This window comes from Numida meleagris, chromosome 7, assembly GCF_002078875.1.
Source record: "Numida meleagris isolate 19003 breed g44 Domestic line chromosome 7, NumMel1.0, whole genome shotgun sequence".
Taxonomy (NCBI): Eukaryota; Metazoa; Chordata; class Aves; order Galliformes; family Numididae; genus Numida; species Numida meleagris.
The window spans coordinates 11400581-11421447 of NC_034415.1; the positions used below are offsets into that span (position 1 = coordinate 11400581).

At 35.0% G+C, this 20867-nt stretch overlaps 3 long non-coding RNA genes across 10 annotated transcripts in view; 1 reads left to right on the forward strand and 2 right to left on the reverse strand.

The window, feature by feature from the left end:
* LOC110402466 overlaps positions 1 to 5251 on the reverse strand; it is a 58774-nt gene extending 53523 nt beyond the window's left edge. For both annotated transcript variants that reach the window (XR_002441106.1, XR_002441105.1), the window contains exons 1-2: positions 5193 to 5251; positions 3935 to 4075 (exon numbers count right to left, since the gene is read on the reverse strand). This is a non-coding gene — a long non-coding RNA (uncharacterized LOC110402466). The remainder of the gene's footprint in view (positions 1 to 3934; positions 4076 to 5192) is intronic.
* LOC110402463 overlaps positions 1 to 6468 on the forward strand; it is a 45703-nt gene extending 39235 nt beyond the window's left edge. The window contains exons 4-6 of one of the 5 annotated variants that reach the window (XR_002441100.1): positions 1689 to 1709; positions 4054 to 4137; positions 6291 to 6468. This is a non-coding gene — a long non-coding RNA (uncharacterized LOC110402463). The remainder of the gene's footprint in view (positions 1 to 1688; positions 1710 to 4053; positions 4138 to 6290) is intronic. The other 4 variants (XR_002441098.1, XR_002441101.1, XR_002441099.1 and 1 more) reach the window with 4 other exon arrangements.
* The window catches only part of LOC110402465, an 87787-nt gene continuing 72643 nt past the window's right edge, over positions 5724 to 20867 (reverse strand). For all 3 annotated transcript variants that reach the window (XR_002441103.1, XR_002441104.1, XR_002441102.1), the window contains 3 exons: positions 18809 to 18890; positions 17543 to 17762; positions 5724 to 6338 (listed from right to left, as the gene is read on the reverse strand). This is a non-coding gene — a long non-coding RNA (uncharacterized LOC110402465). The remainder of the gene's footprint in view (positions 6339 to 17542; positions 17763 to 18808; positions 18891 to 20867) is intronic.

The window sequence follows — 20867 nt, forward strand, 5'->3', positions numbered from 1 at the left end:
AGCCAAACAGAGTTAGATTGTGAACTGGAAGTTATCACGGAAATTGAGAGATTTAGTATTGTTTCTCTTAATTCTTCCAGATAGCAGATTTGCTAAAAATGAAAATTATTTTTGTTCAGAACCCATGTTTTTAAAAATAACTATCTTAACATCAGAAAGTTACCAGAAAAGGTATTGTTGCTCAGTTCTCCTTTATCTTAAATGTCTTACTAATTCACTGAACACATTTCACTTTTATTCTGGACTTCTGAAATTCTGTTGAAAAGTTCTTTCATCAAAACAAACAAACAAACAAACAAAAAACCCAAATCATTCTATTCGCAATCGTTTCAGTAAGATTTTTAGTGTAGTAAAAGCTTTCTTTCTAGGGCAAAGCATTTTTTTATTGCAATTAAAATATAACAGTTGATACCAGCTGTCATGTCTGGAGGGAAAATCTGCTGTAGCTTCAAAATATTTTTAGCCAATATTAAAAACTTTTTCAAATCTGCATAATAGTTGTACTCTACAACTTTCAAACCTCCATTATTTTCTCTCCAACAATTAAGTCAGAGACAAGACTTTGTGACTTCATTATTACTATTATCATTGTTATTGATAAATATGCAGGTTGATTTGGTACAAAGTAAAATGTGGCCAAAGTATCACAGAGCTAACTTACAAGAAAAGGATTTAGTGTGTAGACTTTCAACAGAAAGTAGGAGCCCAAGCCACAGATCAAAACTGTATTACGTCACTTGCATAAGAACAGAGCAAAAAGACATCTCCTACTGTAAAGAGTTAGCAGGAAAAAGGAAGAACGTACACCTTACTGTAGGGTGCAAAGAGGTATCTCCTCTGCTTAGAAACAGGATGATAAATTAAGTGTATCTGCTTAATGTATTTGTAAAATGACAGCTTTATGCCCATGACTAGATTGAATATTGAAATGGATAATCTTTGAAAGTCTCTTCAAACTCAAACCATTTAATGATTCTATTACTGTAATATGTAATGGGAATGCTCACGTTTTTGCTAAGGGACCTACCTTCAAAAAAGATAAACAAAGGCATACATTCCCTCAATCTAAGAACTAAAGCACAAGGATAATACAGCTCTAACAGACAGCTCTACATTTTAGTATTTCTATGCATCATAAGGTTTATTAGGATTCCAGCAGCATCTTAAGCAGCATAAAATCATACTACTTACATATTTCTTTCACAAAATATTTATAATACAGCATTTGGTTTGTGGTTCATTTTCAGTAAAGTTCTTTTAAAATCAAATACTTCTCTTTTTTTATGGATCTGACTCCTGTAGTTCCCAGCTCAGGCCTGCAGGTCAACAAGCGTCCAGTGCCAGCTGGCTTTGCATTTGGCACTTGCATTTGTATAAAGAAATGCATAATAATGAGGGGTCAGGACAAACTGTATTTCGGTGTAATTGAATCATATGATTGGATGCCAAGCCATGTTGCCGATTCAGTTTGTTAAAAGCTAAAATAAAAACTCCAAAAATAAGGTCTTTCAGCAAATAAACTTCAACAAGAAAGCAGTGCTGCTGCTCCCCCAGTTTAACAGCTAACACAGAAAGAGTAAAAGTCAAAAACCCAGGGAACACCAAGTTTTGAAATATTTTTCCAGTGAAGTCCAATGATATCCTTCTGCTGTAAATCCCTGTCACACATCATGTTTACTCATTTGCAGGCTGAAGTTCCATGTGGTCAGGTAATAACGGTTTGTTCCTGTGTCATTATTATCCTCAAGCTCTTCTTGTACAATGTTAAACTTTTATAAACGCACCCACATTCCCTGGAAATGCCTTAACTCTATCCATTCCGATAACACATTGCCTTTATCATAGCTATCTTTGTGACTAATTATTCCCCTAATACATATTTACATCTGCCTCATCTTCTATTTTTATAGTATTCTGAAATTAATCTGTGTTGATTAACAGTTGCATGGATAAGTGTATGAAAACTGACATTTTATTTCAATAATGTTAATTTGAATTAGAGTATTTCTGCTCATAAGCAATTTGCCCATTTATGCAGCATATAACAATCTCTTAAAACTTTCTGACGTTTTTATTGAATATTTTATTATACAACACACTTAAGCAGAATCTACAGCAGAGTAAATTTACTACCATATTTGCTCTGCAGTATTAAAAATGTCAATTGTTTGTGCATATAGTTCTACTCATAATAACTGGGCTAAATCAGGCAACAGTAAAGATCCCTCCTCCACATTAGCTGAATATGAAACAACAGCCTAAGGATACAGTGGCATAATTCTTCATGACTTAAGTATGGATGAGATTTCACTGACCAGAATGTATGCTATCATACCTAAATTCATACAAAATGGACAATGTTTTTTGCCTTAGCCAGTCTTAATACATGAATTTAAATACCTTCCTTTAAACAAAGGAAAGAAACTGAGCTACTAATACAGCACAGCTAATTGTAAAAAGCAAGTGCTTGCACTGTGCAAAAAGTATCTGCTAACAGATACACTTCAGATAAAAAGAAAAAAAAAGTCATTTTTCAGTAGATTCCAGGGTTTTGGAGAAGTTTTATGATGGAATGTCCTTTTTAGTGTGCTATGCCATTTTGACAAAAGAATAAAGGTTGGTAAGATATGATAATCTCTGCTAAAAAAAAATTGCTTTGAAAAAAGTAATTCTGGAAGAAACATGGCATCACAAAAGCTTTGTGATGTAGCTCTAAGCTTTCTAACTTTTCTAACATGGAAAAAGTAATTTCCAAGACAAATATATTGAACTTAAAATAATATTACATTAAATATAAATAAACTAATACTGTTGAACAGAAAAAAACAGTATCATTGGAAAACAAAAAATGATCATAAACTAGATTGAGTGATTTTTATTTCATTTTGTAAATTGTGGTGGTGTTTCTTTTTCCATTTTTGAAAACCTTTAGAAAATACAGATATTATTTCAAACAGAATTCCATTATTGACCAATTCTAGTAATTATCAGTAATTATCTCCATATTAATTTTAGCAAACTGTCTTTAAAATGAGCTACCCAAATGTTTATTTTTGAGTTAAATCTTATCAGCTTAAATGTCCATATGGTTTGCTTTGGATAGATCACTGAAACCATTTTCTGAAACAATATGGGGCAGTCAATTTTTTAGAAAGCTTTATGAAACAGAAACACTGGCATTTCTTAAATTATTGTGTGCCTGATTTAGCACAATCTGCCATTGGTTGACAAACAGAAAAGTACTAAAATCCCCTTGGTGTTCTTCGTAACAGGGGCAGATGGTTCCCATCTCCCTGAAGAAGTTTTATTTTGTTTTTCTCTTCTTTGAAAAGACAAACTTGGTAACACTGTGACAAAAAAACATACTGTACAGAATAACAAGTTCAGACACTTTATGAGAAACTGACATATTGTTTTAAAGTAGAATAGTACTTTCTTGGGAGCTGAGGTGTTTATAGGATTACAAAATGCCTGAGATGACACCAAGATATATCCAAAATATTTACAAGCAAAATTGCTTTCAAACTTTCAGGGAAGAAAAATAATAAAAAAATTCCATTATGTGGCCTGATCAAAGTCACTGATATAAATAATAAGCAGAGATTAAATCCACAACATAGTTACCCATGGCAGTTTTCTGTGACTATGGACTGATAACTCATTCTTTAATCAACCCAGACGAAAACTAAAGTTACAAAGAATATTCACTGGACTTCCCAGCAATTTTCTAACAAGCATGGACATGGGGAAATCTAAGAATTTTTGGTTCTGTTCCAGGCTCAGGTTCGGTTTTACGGTGATTATAGGTCCAGTTCTAGTTCCTTATAAAAAGCACTTCGTATCATTAATGTTCTGTACTTTTTTTGTGTGTGTTTCTGCATGGTTTCAAATTTCCTTATCCACTCTGTTCATCACCTCCTCATTTATTACTTACACCCAAGCTCCTCCTCCTACTGATGCTTAGCATCTCTTTCCTTCAACTTCCTCCATCCACAGTCTTTCTTTTCCTGACCTCAGCATATTCATCTCATCTTCCTTCTGTGTAAAAACCAGGAAGACCTTCTGCATGAAACAACTGAAAGTAGAAGAAAAGAAGGTGTTTGAATATGAACTGCACTCTTCAGTTACTGCAGACAGGTAAACAAAAATTAAAAAATGACTTAGGGTTGGACAGGAGATGTCAACGGTTTATGGGCAGGTTTGGCCCCGTCCTGGGACTATTGAGGCGGGGGACCCACAGACCCACACCCAATGAAAGGGAAAAGGGAAAAAGAGTAGAGAGATGGGCCTAAGAACAAAACAGCGGCAACAATCTGAGGAGAAACAAACCAATTTACTAAATAAGATATCGGAATGCAAAATAACACAATATAATACAATATAATTACAAATTAAGCTAATAAATCCAATAAAATGAGAGAGAGTGTCCAAAATTAAGGTAGGCCTTACTCTAATACTGATGGTGAGACGGCTGGGGAGTGAGATGCTGTTGGGACGAGAGATCATCATAGAATCATGGAATCATAGAATGGCCTGGGTTGAAAAGGACCTCAAAGATCATTGAGTTTCAACCCCCCTGCTGAGTGCAGGGTCGCCAACCACCATCCAGGCCTGGACACAGTACTCCAGATGGGGCCTCACAAGAGCCAAGTAGAGGGGAACAATCCCCTCCCTCTCCCTGCTGGCTACTCGTCTTTTAATGCAGCCCAGAACACAGTTGGGCTGCAAGCGCACACTGCTGGCTCTTGTCCAGCTTCTTGTCCACCAGAACGCCCAAGTCCTTCTCCGCAGGGCTGCTCTCAAGGAGATCTTCCCCCAGTCTGTATAAATACCTGGGATTGCCCCAGCCCAAGTGCAGCACCATGCATTTGGCCTTGTTGAACCTCATTAGGTTCACATGGACCCACTTGTCCAGCCTGTCCAGGTCCTTCTGGATGGCTTCCCTTCCTTCCAGTGTATCGACTGCACCGCTCAGCTTTGTGTTATCTGCAAACTTGCTGAGGGTGCACTCGATTCCATCGTCTGTGACACTGATGAAGATGCTGAAGAGCACCGGTCCCAAGACTGAGCCTTGGGAGACACCGCTTGCGACCAGCCTCCACCCTGACATAGAACCATTGATCCCAACCCTTTGGCTGCGACCAGCCAACCAGTTCTTAATCCACCGAACAGTCCATCCTTCAAATCCATACCTCTCCAATTTAGAGAGAAGGATGTGGTGAGGGACCCTGTCAAAGACTTTGGAGAAGTCCAGGTAGATGACATCTGTCGCCCTTCTCCCATCCACCAATGCCGTCTCTCCATCGTAGAAGGCCACCAGATCAGTCAGGCAAGATCTGCCCTTGGTGAAGCCATGCTGGCTGTCTCAGATCACCTGGATCACCTGGCTGTCTCGGAAATGAAGCAAATGATTTCAGAATCAGTCTCTCTAGACTTCGAATGACCACCAAAATATGATGGCTGTAAGAAGAAGTTAGTATCAATCTGCATAATCTCAGAAATGCAGCTATTTTAGTACAGCTAAACTATTATCACACTTCAACTTAGGTTTAAGCATTTTCTCCTCAAATTGTGGTTAATTTTAGTTTGGCATGCATTTAACTGACACTAAAGTTACTATGCAGAACTCAGGGCCCGTTGTGAATAAGGATACTCTAGTGTTTCAGTTGTTTTAGATAATAAAATTCACAAAAGCTTCCAGAATTGTTTACCTTTCAATTAGAACTCATCTTCAAGGAAAACTTTAAAAACCTGATCACAGTTGCAGCTGAAGTGATACAGAAATCCCCTAAAGCTATCTGCAGGGTTCTTCTGTCGGCAACCTGAATGTCAGTACAACAGAGAGACTTGGAACAAAGCTTCAGTCAACTCCCACAAGTTCAAAAGGGAAAGCTCTCTGCAGGGGATGATGCTTATATTAGGGAATAAGCACTTCTTTGTCACAATGGAACCCAAAATTTCTGTAGTAAACATATTCCAGTAGGATAATTTTGTTCTGCTTTTATTTTTCTGAGTATGTACATCACAACTATAGCTCTTCATTTCCAAGTGATTATATGAATTATGTAGGGGTCACTAAAGAAAACTATATATGAAACAGAAGTGCATGCTCTTGAATTGTTTTACAATATAATGTGTTTATTTAACCACAATTGACTGGGATGTCTAAGTGATACGGCAAACTAGTAAGAACAAGCTCAATACCCTAATATAGACTAAGAACAGGCATAAAGCCCTACAGAATGTTAGTCACAGTATCAATACCTGAATCAAAGTTACCTTTATTACAGCTTACAGAGAACAGATGCCAAGAAGGCGAGACAAAGAATGGATTCCTCCTGGACAGGAGAACATAGGAGAAAAAAATATGAGTTATATCTGAAATGGAAGAAAGCTAAAATTAAATATAAAATAATATTTTGGTAAAAAGATCCCTAGAAATAGAAATATCTAAAAATAAAGACAATAGAAATAAAAAGAAGAAATTTATTTTAGAATACGTACTATGTGATTTTACTTGCCAAGATCCTCAATAAATTCATCCATCTACAATGAACAGGAATTTTAATAAAAGTTAAGAAGCATCAAAAACATCTTCAATATTTACCAGGAAAATAAAATACTTGTACTTCATTAGTTTAATATTCTGAATACAGTAGCTTAAAGATGTACAAAATTCTATTGAATTGTAGAATTGTATATTGAATTCTATTAAACTCGATAAAGAACATGAATAATGCCAACAACACTCCTCATCAGGCTCAGACTTGCTGTCAAGGTCAGTGATTGGCTTAAAAAAATCAGTAACCTAAAAAAAAAAAAAAAACCCTGTATTGGCTAAATGTGGGAAAGCTCTGGCGAAGTACTTCAACAGATGATCAGGGGCTGCAGAGAATCTGACTTTATAAAAGACTGTGAAGAGCTAAGATTTCTGGAAAAGATTTGGAAGATAATTTCAAAGTAATTACATGGAAACAGATTAAGAATTGACATGGATTGCTACAACCAAAATGGTTAATAAGAACAGGTGAAGGACAATTCCTCCTGCTGTGTTGCCTTTTATGCAAAAATCACTGTCCTCTTACGCATTATACTCATTAATTATGTATCATGTGGAAACTGCATGCACTAATCTTCTATAAAAACTGATTTTATCCCCATGAAATATAATCAAAATAATGTCTTAAGACTATCTACTTGGATGTATATGACCTCAAGCTAGGAAGGAGGAGCTGAGTGACTCAAGACTCTCAGTTTTCTGAAAATTAATGTATTCAGAAAAAATACGCCCATTTAAAACACAAAGTATTTGGAGAGGGATCTGTTATGGGCGAGTCATCTTGGTTACCTCCGTAATCAGTTAAGATAGACACTTCAAGAAAGTGATACACATATCACATTTGTTCATGAACTCCTTTCCCAGGAGTACTGTGCTAGCTAACTGGCTCAGACCAGCAAATATAGGTAAATCCAACCCTGTTGCACACTATGTTCCGCTCATATTTGTAGATTACTTTCCTCATGGAGAAGGTTAACTAAGAAAATGTATTGCAATCAGGGGGTTTGTTTATTTGTTCTGGCAAATTTTACCTCAAAAACTGCCCCTTCTCAAGACTTCCAGTGAAAACTATTCCAAAAATTCCTGCAACTGCAAATGCAAATTTCCAAACTGATTCACCCTAGTATTCAGAAAGTCTTAATTTGCTGTTTTCTTTTTTGTGTGTGTGCTTGCTGGACAACGTTAAAAGCATCCTAGGTTGACTTAATACTGAGAAGTTATCTTCTTTTACTGGGAACAATCCCCCAAATGGCTACAGAAAACCATAATTCTCTCTCTATAAAGCCTTGTGTGTAAGAGCTTGAGCCATACCAATGCACACTCCCATGGCTACATGCACAGTTCAACAAAAACACCAAAACTAATAAAAACTAATACTAATTTTGAAATATCCGTTCCTTCAGAGATTTGTTTCCCTCTTTTGGTGATTTCTCTTTTTCTTCACCAAAATTTAGAAGATAAAGGAAAGCTACATACAAGGAGAAATGAAAATTAAAAGGACAGGTTATCAAAGTTTACCATTAGAAACAAAAAGTACAAAAATAAAGAAGTAATAATACTTCTAATTTTCAAATGTTATTTTATGTAAATTCAAGATTTAAATATGTATTTATTTATCTATGGTACATGGAATAACCGACACTATTCTGATTTAAATCCCATAAATTAGAAATAAATAAATTTAATTTTAAAACTTCTTTTTCTGAGCCTGAACTGTTGAAATAAATTCTGATTAAAAATTGGAAGAATTTCAAAGCAAATAAAAATGTGAATGCAATTTTCACATGTTATAAGTGGAGAATATTTCAATACCCCAAAGTTTTTTAATAGAATCAGTGCTTTAATTTCCATATATTAAAAGATCTTTTACAGTCGGTTGCAGTTCTTATGAACAATTCTACCATGTTGTTTCTAGAAACTTTAGTTTCTAAATTAATCAAAAACTTTGAAAGTCAGGTTTTATCACTTCTCCAATAAGCAGTAACACAAACAAGTTATTTAAAAAACCTGTAATACCTGTATTCGGATTTCTAATTAAAATCTGCCCTGTATTTAATAATGCACAATAAAATCTGGTTTTGAATTGTCATAATTACACATCTGAACATGTATATTATGGAAATGGAGTAATTAAAAGGCAAATAGTTTTCCAAAATTTTGAATACAGCAACTTAAAAATCTATCAGCAGATGTAATAAGAATTTTTTTTAATAGAATGCTGAAAAATTAAAAAGAGGAATTAATGTATGATTTGCTGAGTCTTTATTCTTAATTACATTGGCATTGGTTTCTTATAATGGATGTTTTAAATGACTGGATTTAGGAATTTTAATATTCATGGCTTAACCCAGGTTTTTCAGAACTGTTTGCTATTTCTAGGTAGTACATAACAAACCACACAGAAATGGGAGGATCAGGGTTGGGGTGGTGAAGGCCAGGGTGGGGTGGTTGTTTTAGTTTTATAGCAATGAAGTATTTTAAATCATTGCATTTTACAAATGGAACAGTCTGCATCCTTATGCTTACAGAGACTTGTGCTTAATGAAACTGTAATGACACTGTGGTTTCCACGCAAGACGCCAGAATAAACATTCTGTCACTCTAACACTAAACCAGAAATGTAGACTTGAACGGGTACTTGAGTCTATCGTATCAGAAACACGTTTACCTTATGCTATTTTGTCTTCTGAAATGATGACTGCCATTTGTTTTTCCTTAACAGCTGGGAATTGCTTTGGGACATAAACTAAAATAGAATGAATTATCAAATTTATTTAAAAACTTAATTTTCCTTCATATTAGGGATATTTAATTCTATTCACAAAATTGCTATGTATTTTCCCAACTTGCAATCTTTTCCATTGGGCAAAAATGTTTAAATCAGACATCTGAGCCTATTCTAGCAATTTGTAACAGTGCTTTTATAGCTTCTATAGCAATTTTGAAATTAATGCTCAACTCAAGGCTGGAGAACACACATTTTTCAGCTGGATAGACTTGGAAGATGCAAAATTTCCCTTACAATTGGTTTGGCAACACAATTTTGAAAGAGAGGATATCAGAATGGAGAAAGCAGCCTTAAAAAGAATAGTGTTTTAAAAAGAGCCTTACAGAGGAATTGGCTGAAAAGTGACTTGACTATTATGTGCAAGTGCCTTCGTGAAAATGGCATGCATGATATTTAAGGAAGCAGAGAAAAGCTTCACATAAGTCAGTGGCTTAGATGTTTTAACCAAGTTTAAGTCAGAAGTTAGCACTGGGATCAATGAAGTTCTATAAAGATAAATGATCTTAGGAATTTTTTTAAATGTAGCTTTTTATTTATTGTCTAAAGTACTATAAAAATCACAGCAATCAGTAAATTCAGTGGAAAAAGCACCAGTGTGGTAAAGTATGTATATGTATGCATAGACTAAGTTCACTTTCTACACTAGAAATCAGTGGCAGTCAATACACACTGCTTTGTATTATTGCATCTGGATCAAATTATTTGCTTGGTCTTTGTAAAATCAGTGTAAAGTATAAACGCTGCTTCATTTATATTTATCATTTACACTTCTTCATTCTCTGTACTGACTAACTGTTCCAAAAGCAAGTGAATACGTAACATGTTCAAAATAAAAAACTCCAAATGTCTTAAAACTGATTTTCCTCACATAGATGGGATGCTTATGCATCTCATAATGAAAAGAACTATGAATCCAAAATAATTGAAATAGTTCTGATTTGGAAATTCATCTTACGTAACTGTTAATTTGTATTTGATTATGTTGATTTGAGGAATTTCACAGTGAAAGCACTACATGTCTTGCTTGAAATGTCACATTTCTCAACCATTTCAGCATGACAATGTAATCAAAACTGCAGATTTAGTTTACTGAGTGAGTAGATAAGAGCAAAACTGTTTCTGATTTCAAAACTTGCCACAGGGAGTCAGAGAATACCAATAATTATGTAATTATATTGTTAAAATTTATGGAGTATCTGAGACTCTTGCAGAAAAAAAACAGCATTGCATTTTTTTAAATCCAAGCACTTATTTCAACATGACACAGATTTTCTTAAGTACTTACATTCCTTTGACATATGCATTTCATGATTTCAAGTGGTGCTTTTGTTTCTAAATCACTTAGGTGCTCCTAAAAATCTTGTTTTCTGACATTGGTTTCTTAAACATGCTTATGTTCTCCATAACTATTCTACCTGAAGATTCACCAAATACTTTTAATCTCACTTCTGTAACAACTGCCACTACAGTTTTTGATGGTGCAGGACATGATTTACATTTCTTATTTCTCTCAAATCTAAACATGCTAGAAGTCTGAACAGTGAAAAATTCCAGGCCCTCATCTCAAAGGTTTTTTTCAATTCAACAAAAAAAAAACCTGGAATAAAGCGTTACATACTAGCAACAAAACTAAAGTCAGACATTCTGCATTTAATAAACTGTAATTATCAGTAAAAATATCTTTCTAAATGAGCATGTTTGGTTCAAAGTTCAGTCACGCAGAAATTAAAAATCTAATTACTAAACTTTGGCCAGCTTTTATAACAGTTCCCTAAACTTAGTTTCCAATAATGTGTTTAGCATTTCTTTTTAACTCTATCAGAAAGTTACTTTATTCCCTTATGAGCTCATCTGTACCGCTCCAACTAACAACCATAAATAGACACTTACTCTAACTGAAATTCCAAAATGATTCAATACAAACCCACTTCACTAAACCACTGAATTGTGGAAAATGACAAACGTGCAATAAGTGAGCTGAATTTTGTTAATCCTGAAGGAAAAAAACATGAAAGTCCCAACACCCCCTGAATAAACCTACTCAACTCCAAATTTATGGTTAGGCAGGGAATATACCAATAAATACAATTACTTAATTAGCAATATACCTTATTTTGGGTATAAATTTTACCCAATATACAGGTTAATAGTATTGGTATTAATCATGTCTTAATGTAAACACTCTGAAGTTGTTGCTACTCGGTAATGTTCATTACAAATACTCCCTGAGGGAATCACCGCATTATTTCATTAGAACTCCTGCCTGTTGTTAACTGCTATCAGGAAAGCAAGAACAAGTCAACTATTTTAAAAGACAGTGGTGCAAATTCATATGCTTCTGTGTTTAACTGAGGTGATCTTCCCCCTCTACTCTGCCCTGGTGAGGCCACATACAGAATACTGTGTCCAGTCCCAGGCTCCCCAGTTCAAAAAATGACAGGGATCTCCTAGAAGGAGTCCAGCAGAGGGCCACAAAGATGATGAAGGGCCTGGAGCATCTCCCATATGAGGAAAAGCTGAGCAACCTGGGTCTTTCCAGACTGGAGGAGAGAAGACAGAGGGGATCTGATAAATATTTATAAATATCTAAAGAGAGGTGGGAGGCAAATGGATGAGATCAGGCTCTTCTGAGTGATGTGTAGCAACAGGACAAGGAGTAATGGTCTAAAACTTGAACATAGCAAGTTTCTTATTAACACGTGGAATAACTTCTTTACAGTAAGGGTGACGGTGCACTGGAACAGGTTGCCCAGAGAGGTTGTGGAGTCTCTTTCTATGGAGATCTTCAAGACCGAACTGGACACCTACCTGTGCAACCTGTTGTAGGGTACTTGCTTTAGCAGGGGGGTTGGACTTCATGATCTCTAGAGGTCCCTTCCAACCCCCGCGATTCTGTGATTCTATGATTGAGGGGGCACTGAGCTGTTGGAATGAGTCTAGATGATGATCAAAGGGCTGGAGCACCTCTCCTATGAAGACAGAGTCATTAAAGAAATTAAAGTGCCATTAGAGAAATTATTCTCTCCCCTATGAGCAAAATGAATTTTGAGCATCTAACCTGCATATTCTGTATAATCCTCTGACTTTTGAACCAAAATTTCAAATTCAGAGAGATATATAAAAAATAGCAAGGCGATTATCATTACATTTTTTATGGGTCACTTGATCTCAAAAAAAAAACCAAACGTAACTGACAAGGAGTCAAATCTAGAAATTTTATGTTTACGGATACTGAAAATACTGGAACTGTTCATTTTGAAAAAGATCAATCACAAAGGAGATGCTAAGAAATACAAATAATGAAGGCATATTAAACTTATATTCTTTTTCTTTCCCTAGATAAGAACAAGGCACTCAAAACTTGAAAGAAACCTAATCACAGTCGTATGAAGGGTAATAGTTCAATAGAGAAACAGACTTTAGGAAGCACTGCCATTAAACACATAACTGTTCAAAGATTTTAAAAGTATTAGAATTAGCACGAGGAATGTTCAGTTATGGTAGTTTATACTAAGAAAATAAGATTTAGAGAACATAAAAACTAGATCTTGGTAACTTTGAGGCTAAAGATAATAGCTAATAATTGAGCATTAGAATAAAACAGGCAGATTGCCCTAATTATTATGTTGAATACTCTATTAAAGCATCTGTGGCTGGCATCTCCTGGGAACTGAACACTGTGCTTGATGACAACAGCATAACAATCCTCTCAATTCTAGCTGAATTGGAAAAGAAAGACAAAGAAAGAAAAAAAAAAAAGCCTATATGTGTAGAATGAGCTAAGTTCTGCATCTTAGGTATGAAAATTGTACTGGAGCTGTATTAGATCACATAATTTGTGTTTCAGCTACTACGTATAATATTGATCTTAAAGCATATTCCTCATTTAATAAGCTGTCCTACTGACTTCACTTGAATTATTTAAGATTAGTGCATTCCTGCAGCATCAAGGAATGGGCTGAAAACAAACATGATGTTTACATTCATTCTTATCTACTCTTAAGTAGATAATACTAATCTAAACGATCATTATGTCCGAATTGAAAATGTTTAACCAGCGAAGTGTGAAGTGCTTTGCATTAAGTGAATAGTAAGTATTCACTTTCTATTACCAAATCAACAGGAACTACCTCATAATAATAATAGGAGATACACTAAAACTTCATAGACTTCCTTGTATTAATTCACACACTGTAGATCATACAAGGAGAACCTGACTGAGCTGTGCTATTTCTAGGTTGATTTAATCACATTTAGAAAAGCTTATAAAACAAGAGTCCAAAGTATACCAGAAACAGCTGGAAACGTGCATTAAGTAATACCACGTCAATAACTGTGGAAACACGAATGAACTATTTTTTTTTATGCTGTAATTTTTCTCTTTCACAGTTACACTGCTCAGACTCTTCTTTCATCCCCCAGAAGGAACTGGGGCTAAAAGTAAGAAACAACGGGGGAAGGGGAATAAGTGAATGTGTGGTGTTGGTACTGAAATACCCCGTATGACCCCAGTGTACCTATGGTAACAGGACTAAACCAGAAGCATGCACAAGTCAGTCAGAAATGAAGTAACTTTGATCTAACCCCCTTGAAAAACCTTTCCTCAAATATTAGGCTACCTATGTTGACACTATCGTCATTTAGGAAAATTGTAAGTATTTTATTTAACAGAATGGAGTCAGATAAAGCTATGGCATGTAGAAATTGGCTATGCGGTCTTACAGCTCGTACAAGTAGCAGAGAAAACACTCGCTAAGATAGCAGAAATTCTGCACAATCACTTGTTTCCAAAGCTAGAAGTACTTGCAGGGCACTTTTCCTCTTACAGACTGAGTGAGAAAGTGAATCTATTCCTGAGTATGAACTGCATCAAAAATCATAATGGAATTCATCTGACAGTGGCTAAAATGATGCAGGGGACTTGGTTTACACCCGCCACAAAGATTGAACAAACACAATCTGACCAGGAAATGTAATTCTCTGGCATGCTCACTGAATGAACAATTTTATGGCGTGTTTCACAACTGTAACAAAATTAGATAATCTTTAGAAGAAAGAAGTTGAAATTGGCCAGAAATGGCATTAAGAACAATATTCATAGTGCATACTCATTATAAGAATCATTCTGAATATGCCAATGGCTTTTGTGTCAAATAAAAAAATGCCAAAAACTTGATCAAATATGGAGAATTTCTAGGTAAGTAAAAAAATAAAACCTTTGGAAAAATACCAGAGTAAATTTTAGATTCATCGTCATGTTTGGGCTAATATTAAGCTCAAGGAAATTGCCAAGATGATTCTATAACTGTCTGATTTTGAAGGTAATTTTATTGTTTGTTCTCCAGAATAATAAGCCTCCAATGGAGCTTGCTATTTCTGTAGTTGTTGTTTTCTGGAAGCGGGTTTATTGTAGTAAACTCCAGAAAATGAGACTGCAAGAATAATTCAGAGTGTACAGTCAGAAAATCTTTCTTCTCTGACATGATTTTATGGTGGTTACCGTATTGTAAATCTCCGCACTGGGAAGCTGCACTGGTGACACGTTAACCTGGTCGAGGATTCAGTAGGACTGATAAGACACTGTGATTCTGGAGGTTTACCACATTTGTTCATCTCAGAACACAAAATAGATGAAATTTTTTCAATGGTCATGTAGGGGCATTAGTACTGGATCTTCCATAAATCTTAAGTAAAATGTGGGTCCTGGCAGTAAACTTCAATCTACAGCATATGTTTTTTGCTACAACAGTTATTCACTCCAAAAGGCCTGCGCCAGCTCAGCCAGTTCAGAACAATCAGGAAACGTTACAATGTAGTTATATGTTCCTGAACAGATTACAAGTGACAATGGAACTCAATTCATATCTCAAGTTTAAACAATTTGTCATAATAAATGGTATTAAACATCATATCATAGATAATATAGCTTTGTTCATTATGAATTAAAACAGGTTCTCCTTAATGACAGGGATACAGGATTCAAGAAATACTAAGAAAGCCGAAGTATTGGGATTATTAAAAAAAATTACTTAAAGTGTTGTAAACGTGTGAAAATGGGTATTAGTCCATAGTTGTTGTTTTTCATTTTGTATTTGAGGAAAAAAATCTTCATAAACCTCTAACTTTGATCTCCCTCCATTAGATTGTTCCACTTACTGATTATCTTCATGACAATCATTGTTCACTGTGCTGATAAAGCAGTCACACATAACAAACAAACAAAAATGCACTCTATCTCAATCGAGCTTCACTCAACCCCTCATGTCTGCAGAAATTAGATAGTAAATCAATACTGTATTACCCAGAACTCTGATGATGTCAGTTTTATAATTGTTTATGTCAGAAGTTTGATGTAACCTTCCCATTTCAATGGTATTTCATTTTTGTCATAGTGGCTGTATATGGAAGTTAGAGTTATAAAGTATTTTAAAATAACCAATATTTCTATCAACTAGATATAGGCATTTTATATATTTGGGAACAGTAGAATTAATCTGGCCTTGAGTTTTATGATTTAAAAAGAAAACATACTGAAACATTTTTGCTTGTAGTTTCTGGCTTCTTGATTTTTTCCAAGAGCATCAGGCATGGAGACACTAATTTTAAATTAAGTTTCCAAGCATAGACTTTAAAATGCACTTGCACATCTGCTCCATTTTATGGATGGTCTTATTTTGGTCAGGTGAGAAAGTCAAATCCATGAATGGTTTTGGCAGTTGCATGCTTTCCAGAACAGAAGACAGCATTTAGTTTCTGCAGGAAAGTGCACTGAGAGGGAACATATATTTTTATTTCTAAAGTAAAGCACTGAAATTTATTGAAGGAGGGAACTAAAGCTAAAGAGAATCTAAGAAGGTACCTGACTAACAAATTACCAGGAGAATACAAATACACAAAGTGACCTGCAATTAAAAATATAATCAATCAATTTTTAATTGATAGACTAAATAGTTGAATCTATAAATCCAAATAATTGTTTGACAGTGGCTCTTTAGTGTATTCAGTTTTAACTATTACACTAACATTTAATGACCATTTCCTCAAAACCAGAATCTTTTCTATTAAAAGACCATAACAGCTTTTTTCAAGCAGAAGATTTCACTGATGTAAACGTTCCAGAATGGATGGGACAAAGTAAACCCCAATATGTTTAAGAAACTTGAAATGCTGTCACTATTTCTGAAGGAACCTGCGGCTTATAATTCCTAACATGCATTATATTTCCCCCTAGCTTTAAACGTAATTAAAATGGTAAGCAAGTAATCCCTTAATTCAGGACTGAATAATTTGTTTATACCAGCCTGCAAATACTGCTACTTCCCACAGGAGAGTTAGCAAGAGAGACATTAATTTTACTGTTATTGAGAAAAGCAGAGTCCAGTTTCTCATTTAGTCTTTAAGTTCTAGTTTCTTTCTCTATTACTTTTCTCTGAAAACAAATCCAAAATGGTACTCCAAGAATAAAGCTAACTTCCAAAACACAGTAACGTATAGTTCACACAGGCATATCTGTGATTAGACTTACATAAATAAGAGCACACTGTGATGTACTGTCTGACATTCATGGCAACTTCTCATTTTCTGTTCCTTGTAACTCACTGATGCACAGAATGTGCTTTATGACTTCAGTTACTAAATCAGTTCCAATGCACCTCACACATTCATTCTCATAAAGCATTGATAAGGGTTATGGGAAAGGAAATGCCTCCCAGAAAACCAGTGGAACTTACTAAGTGTTGAAACCAACATTAACCAAAACACTGAGAATTTAATGACAACATAGAGATGAAGCTAAAACACTGATGTATCTCTCATTTCTAGGAATTACTGTAGATACCAGTTTTACCCTGAAATTCGCCACCAGTGACGAAAACCATCACAGCATCATCCTACAGTACCAAAAACAGTGTTCTCAAGACTATCTGTAGTTAGAGAAGTATAATTAATGTTCATGTCATCAGAATTAAAAAGATGCCTGATTTCTATTCAGTTCAGTAGTATTGGGAGGCTGTGTTTATACCTCCAGCACAGTTAATAGAAACATGCTATAAATTATCCTATCTCAGCTAAGCCTTCTGCTTTTTAATATCCTGGTTCATATTAAGTAATACTGTGTATCTATTATAATAAAATAATTAAATTAGATGACTGCTTTCTTATCAGGTAGTCAAAACTCTGAGTTCTGCATATCTCACCAATTTTTCTCCTGAAACTTCCACTTGGGAAAGTATGCAAAATTGGCACGTAAATCTGCTGCCAATTAATCCACTCTCCATGAAAGATGAAGAACTCTTGCATAAGCTATAGCAGGCCAGCAGCTTGTCAAAATAGCAGTTGAAACAGGTTCCACGTCATTAAATTTGAGTTTATGTCATCTCCAGAGATTCCTGAAATTGCAGAATGGTGTGTGCATTTCTGTGTAGGCAAAATAAGACAGATGTTATATTGACCTCTTCTTACTGGTATCTAGTCCAATATAATAACATTTGCATTAAGGATGTCTCTGAAGTTGTACTGTGGACTCCCAAATAATGAAAATGAAAGGTGAATTCATGATGATAATATTGCCTGATGCACATTGCAAAATATTTCATTGAGATGACACATTTTTTGGTGGGAAAACATCATTGGGGTTCAATTAATATTGACCAAAATCACTCTCCAGCAAAACTAAATAATTCCTAAATATCCTAAAGGAGAATAAAAAGGCACTGATATTCTAAAACAACATTTCTTAAATTAGCTGAGAGAGCCTCTGTATTGAGAGAATTCAAGCAACATCAGAAAAACATGCATAAGTGTAATTAATATAGTCTGAAAGTTACAGTGCCTGCAATAATTAGAAAAGTCAAATCCTCTAAGCTTGGCTATTCAGACAGTTTTCAGTAAACGTCACTTGGATTGTCTGCTCATATTGCCCACACTTCTTCAGTATGGTCCTCTATGTGGACCTTATGGGAAACAGTGTCAAAAACCTTACTGAAGCCAAAGCAGTCATTCCAAAATAAACACCTTTTCTCCATAAAATATAGCACTGAAAAAAACATTCAAGTTCCCTTCAGAAAACAGAAGTGGAAACAGGAGTCCTGAGTTTAAAAAAGAAAATATAATCACATAGTAAGCGACGGTCTCTTCTAAACTACAATCTTCAGTCACAGAAACTTGGATGAAAAAAAGGCTATAATAAACATTCACTCTGGCAGCAGATGTCTGGGGGAAAAACATACAGAAGGATCAGGACTTGTTAATATCCAGGATATTCACTTGGGAGTACCGTTGCAAAGATGGATAACCTAAGAAATACCATCCCCTTTATCCCATTTCTACCAGAATTGTCTTTTGTTTTATGTAATTAGAATGGACTTATGAACTCATTCTAAAGATATGAAATAACCTAAAACATACTGACGGTTTGCTTATTGGGAATGGGGGAAGAGGAGAAGGAGTGGAGATTTACTTACATTCTTATGGCTTTTTTATTTACACCCGAACATGAACTTTGGAGGCATGTCTGAAGTTCTCTCTCTTGTTGTTTGCATCTATCTATGTGGAGATAAAAAGTTAAGGCATCAATACCCATTTTTGAAAGCTGATAATTATTTTGTCACAATGAGAATTAAGTGTATTTTTCCTAAACTTTAAAAAATATGTACTTTCAAGAATTCTGTTTTCTTTTCATCTTTGTGTGTGTGTGTGTTTGTATAGAATATAACATTTGTTTACATTTTATACAGAGAACCACAGCTGTGGCAATATACCTTGGGCAACACTGATCAGAACATTCAAGGGCAATTAAACTTTACAAACGGATGATTAATGTAAGTGGTAACATTTAAAGAATCTAACGATCTACTGGTATTTCTGGGATTCTAACAATGCTGACTTCATCTTTGCATAGCGCCATCTCTTCACCTAGTCTAGCACATGATACATAAATGTTGAGCAGGTTTCCCTGCTGTTCAAACAATCAAAGGTCTTAAATTATCTGAGATTATTGAACTTGCCTGTAATTTTAATTTATTGAAGCCAGTAAAGCTATTTTTATGCTTTAAGTTTTATACTCTTAATTTACAAGATTTCACTTCTGTAAGAAATAGGAGGAAAATTAGTTTGCTTTTACGAGTTCTCTGGTAAGACCTAAATCATGATACATTTACACAAACAGTAAGAGAACTGTCAGTATTTTCTCCAGAGGAATTCTGTCATTCTAACTGTCCCTGATTTTTCACCTGTCTTTCTGAACTGGATAATTTTAAGACATCTATCATCACAGGTATGCCGTCTGGTATATTCCATCTAGGATACCTGATCTGCAATGGCACATAATCATTAACCTTAATTAAGCATATTTTATCTACCTCACAGGAACGTCAACAGTGAAGGACTGTAGTGGTAATGTAGATTATTTGCATACACAATGTATACACAATGCCCCATGGGATTTACAAGGCATTTGGAGAGCTTCTGTAGTGATAATGTAGTATACAGTAGCACCCTTTTCTTTTAACTGCTCTGATCTTACCTTTCCAAAGTTGTTTTTTTCTTCACTTTTTCCCGTGTCTCTCAATTTCTCTAAAGCAATATATTACAAATCCCACCAGGAATTTACATATATTGCATAATCAAGCAAACTGTGGCACTTCTGTAATGACTCTGCATAATATTCCCTGCAAAGAATTGTAATCCATTTGGAAAATTTCAGCCAGTTCTGAAAAAAATATATGTTTGGGCCTCGAAACACAAGGAAAACATAAGATATTGGTTACAGACTTCTCTTTGACCTATCCTTAGCGTTACATTTAGTTCAAAGCATAGTGACCACATCCAAACAGCCTGCTGAGAATGTTTCCCTGTAAGTGCTAACTATAGCTATGAATTGCCTGGGAGAGAGCTAGTGAGCCTGTATTGAAAGATGTCATTCACCCTCCTAACACATCAGTGGGACAGGCAGATAGGAGCCAAAGCTAATTCCTGCTCCCTAGCTCTGTTGTTCTACTATTCCAGGTACAGTAAGTGTGAAAAGGATTGTGAAGAAGCTAGTACAATGCTCACTAAATATACATTCCTTAATTTAGGAATTAGAATTTTACATATCATTTTTCTTCTCCTGAAAAAATAGCAAAATCAGCAAACCAATCTGTAACTATCATCTTCAACATCTTCTCTGTATGTTCACCATATTGGCATGGAGGATAAGAGAGAACTTATTCAGGGTGTACTTCAGAGGCTTTGTCCCTTTAAGAAAACTTCAAGATCAGTAGATGAAAAATGCTCTAATTCTTAAGGCAATTTTTGTATTACAGAACATACACCCCTCAAATAGCTCTTTGTCTGAATTTCTTTACCCAGGATTCCAGAACATCCATATAAAACCAGCACAAAAATATCTACCGTAGCAGAAAGGAAAAAATAAATTAATACTAATCTGTCTGTCTGGATGTGGGATCAGTTGTCTATAATACCTTATTTTAAAAGTAGACAATTACAAAGCACTCACCTTATTGAATTTTTCTGATCATC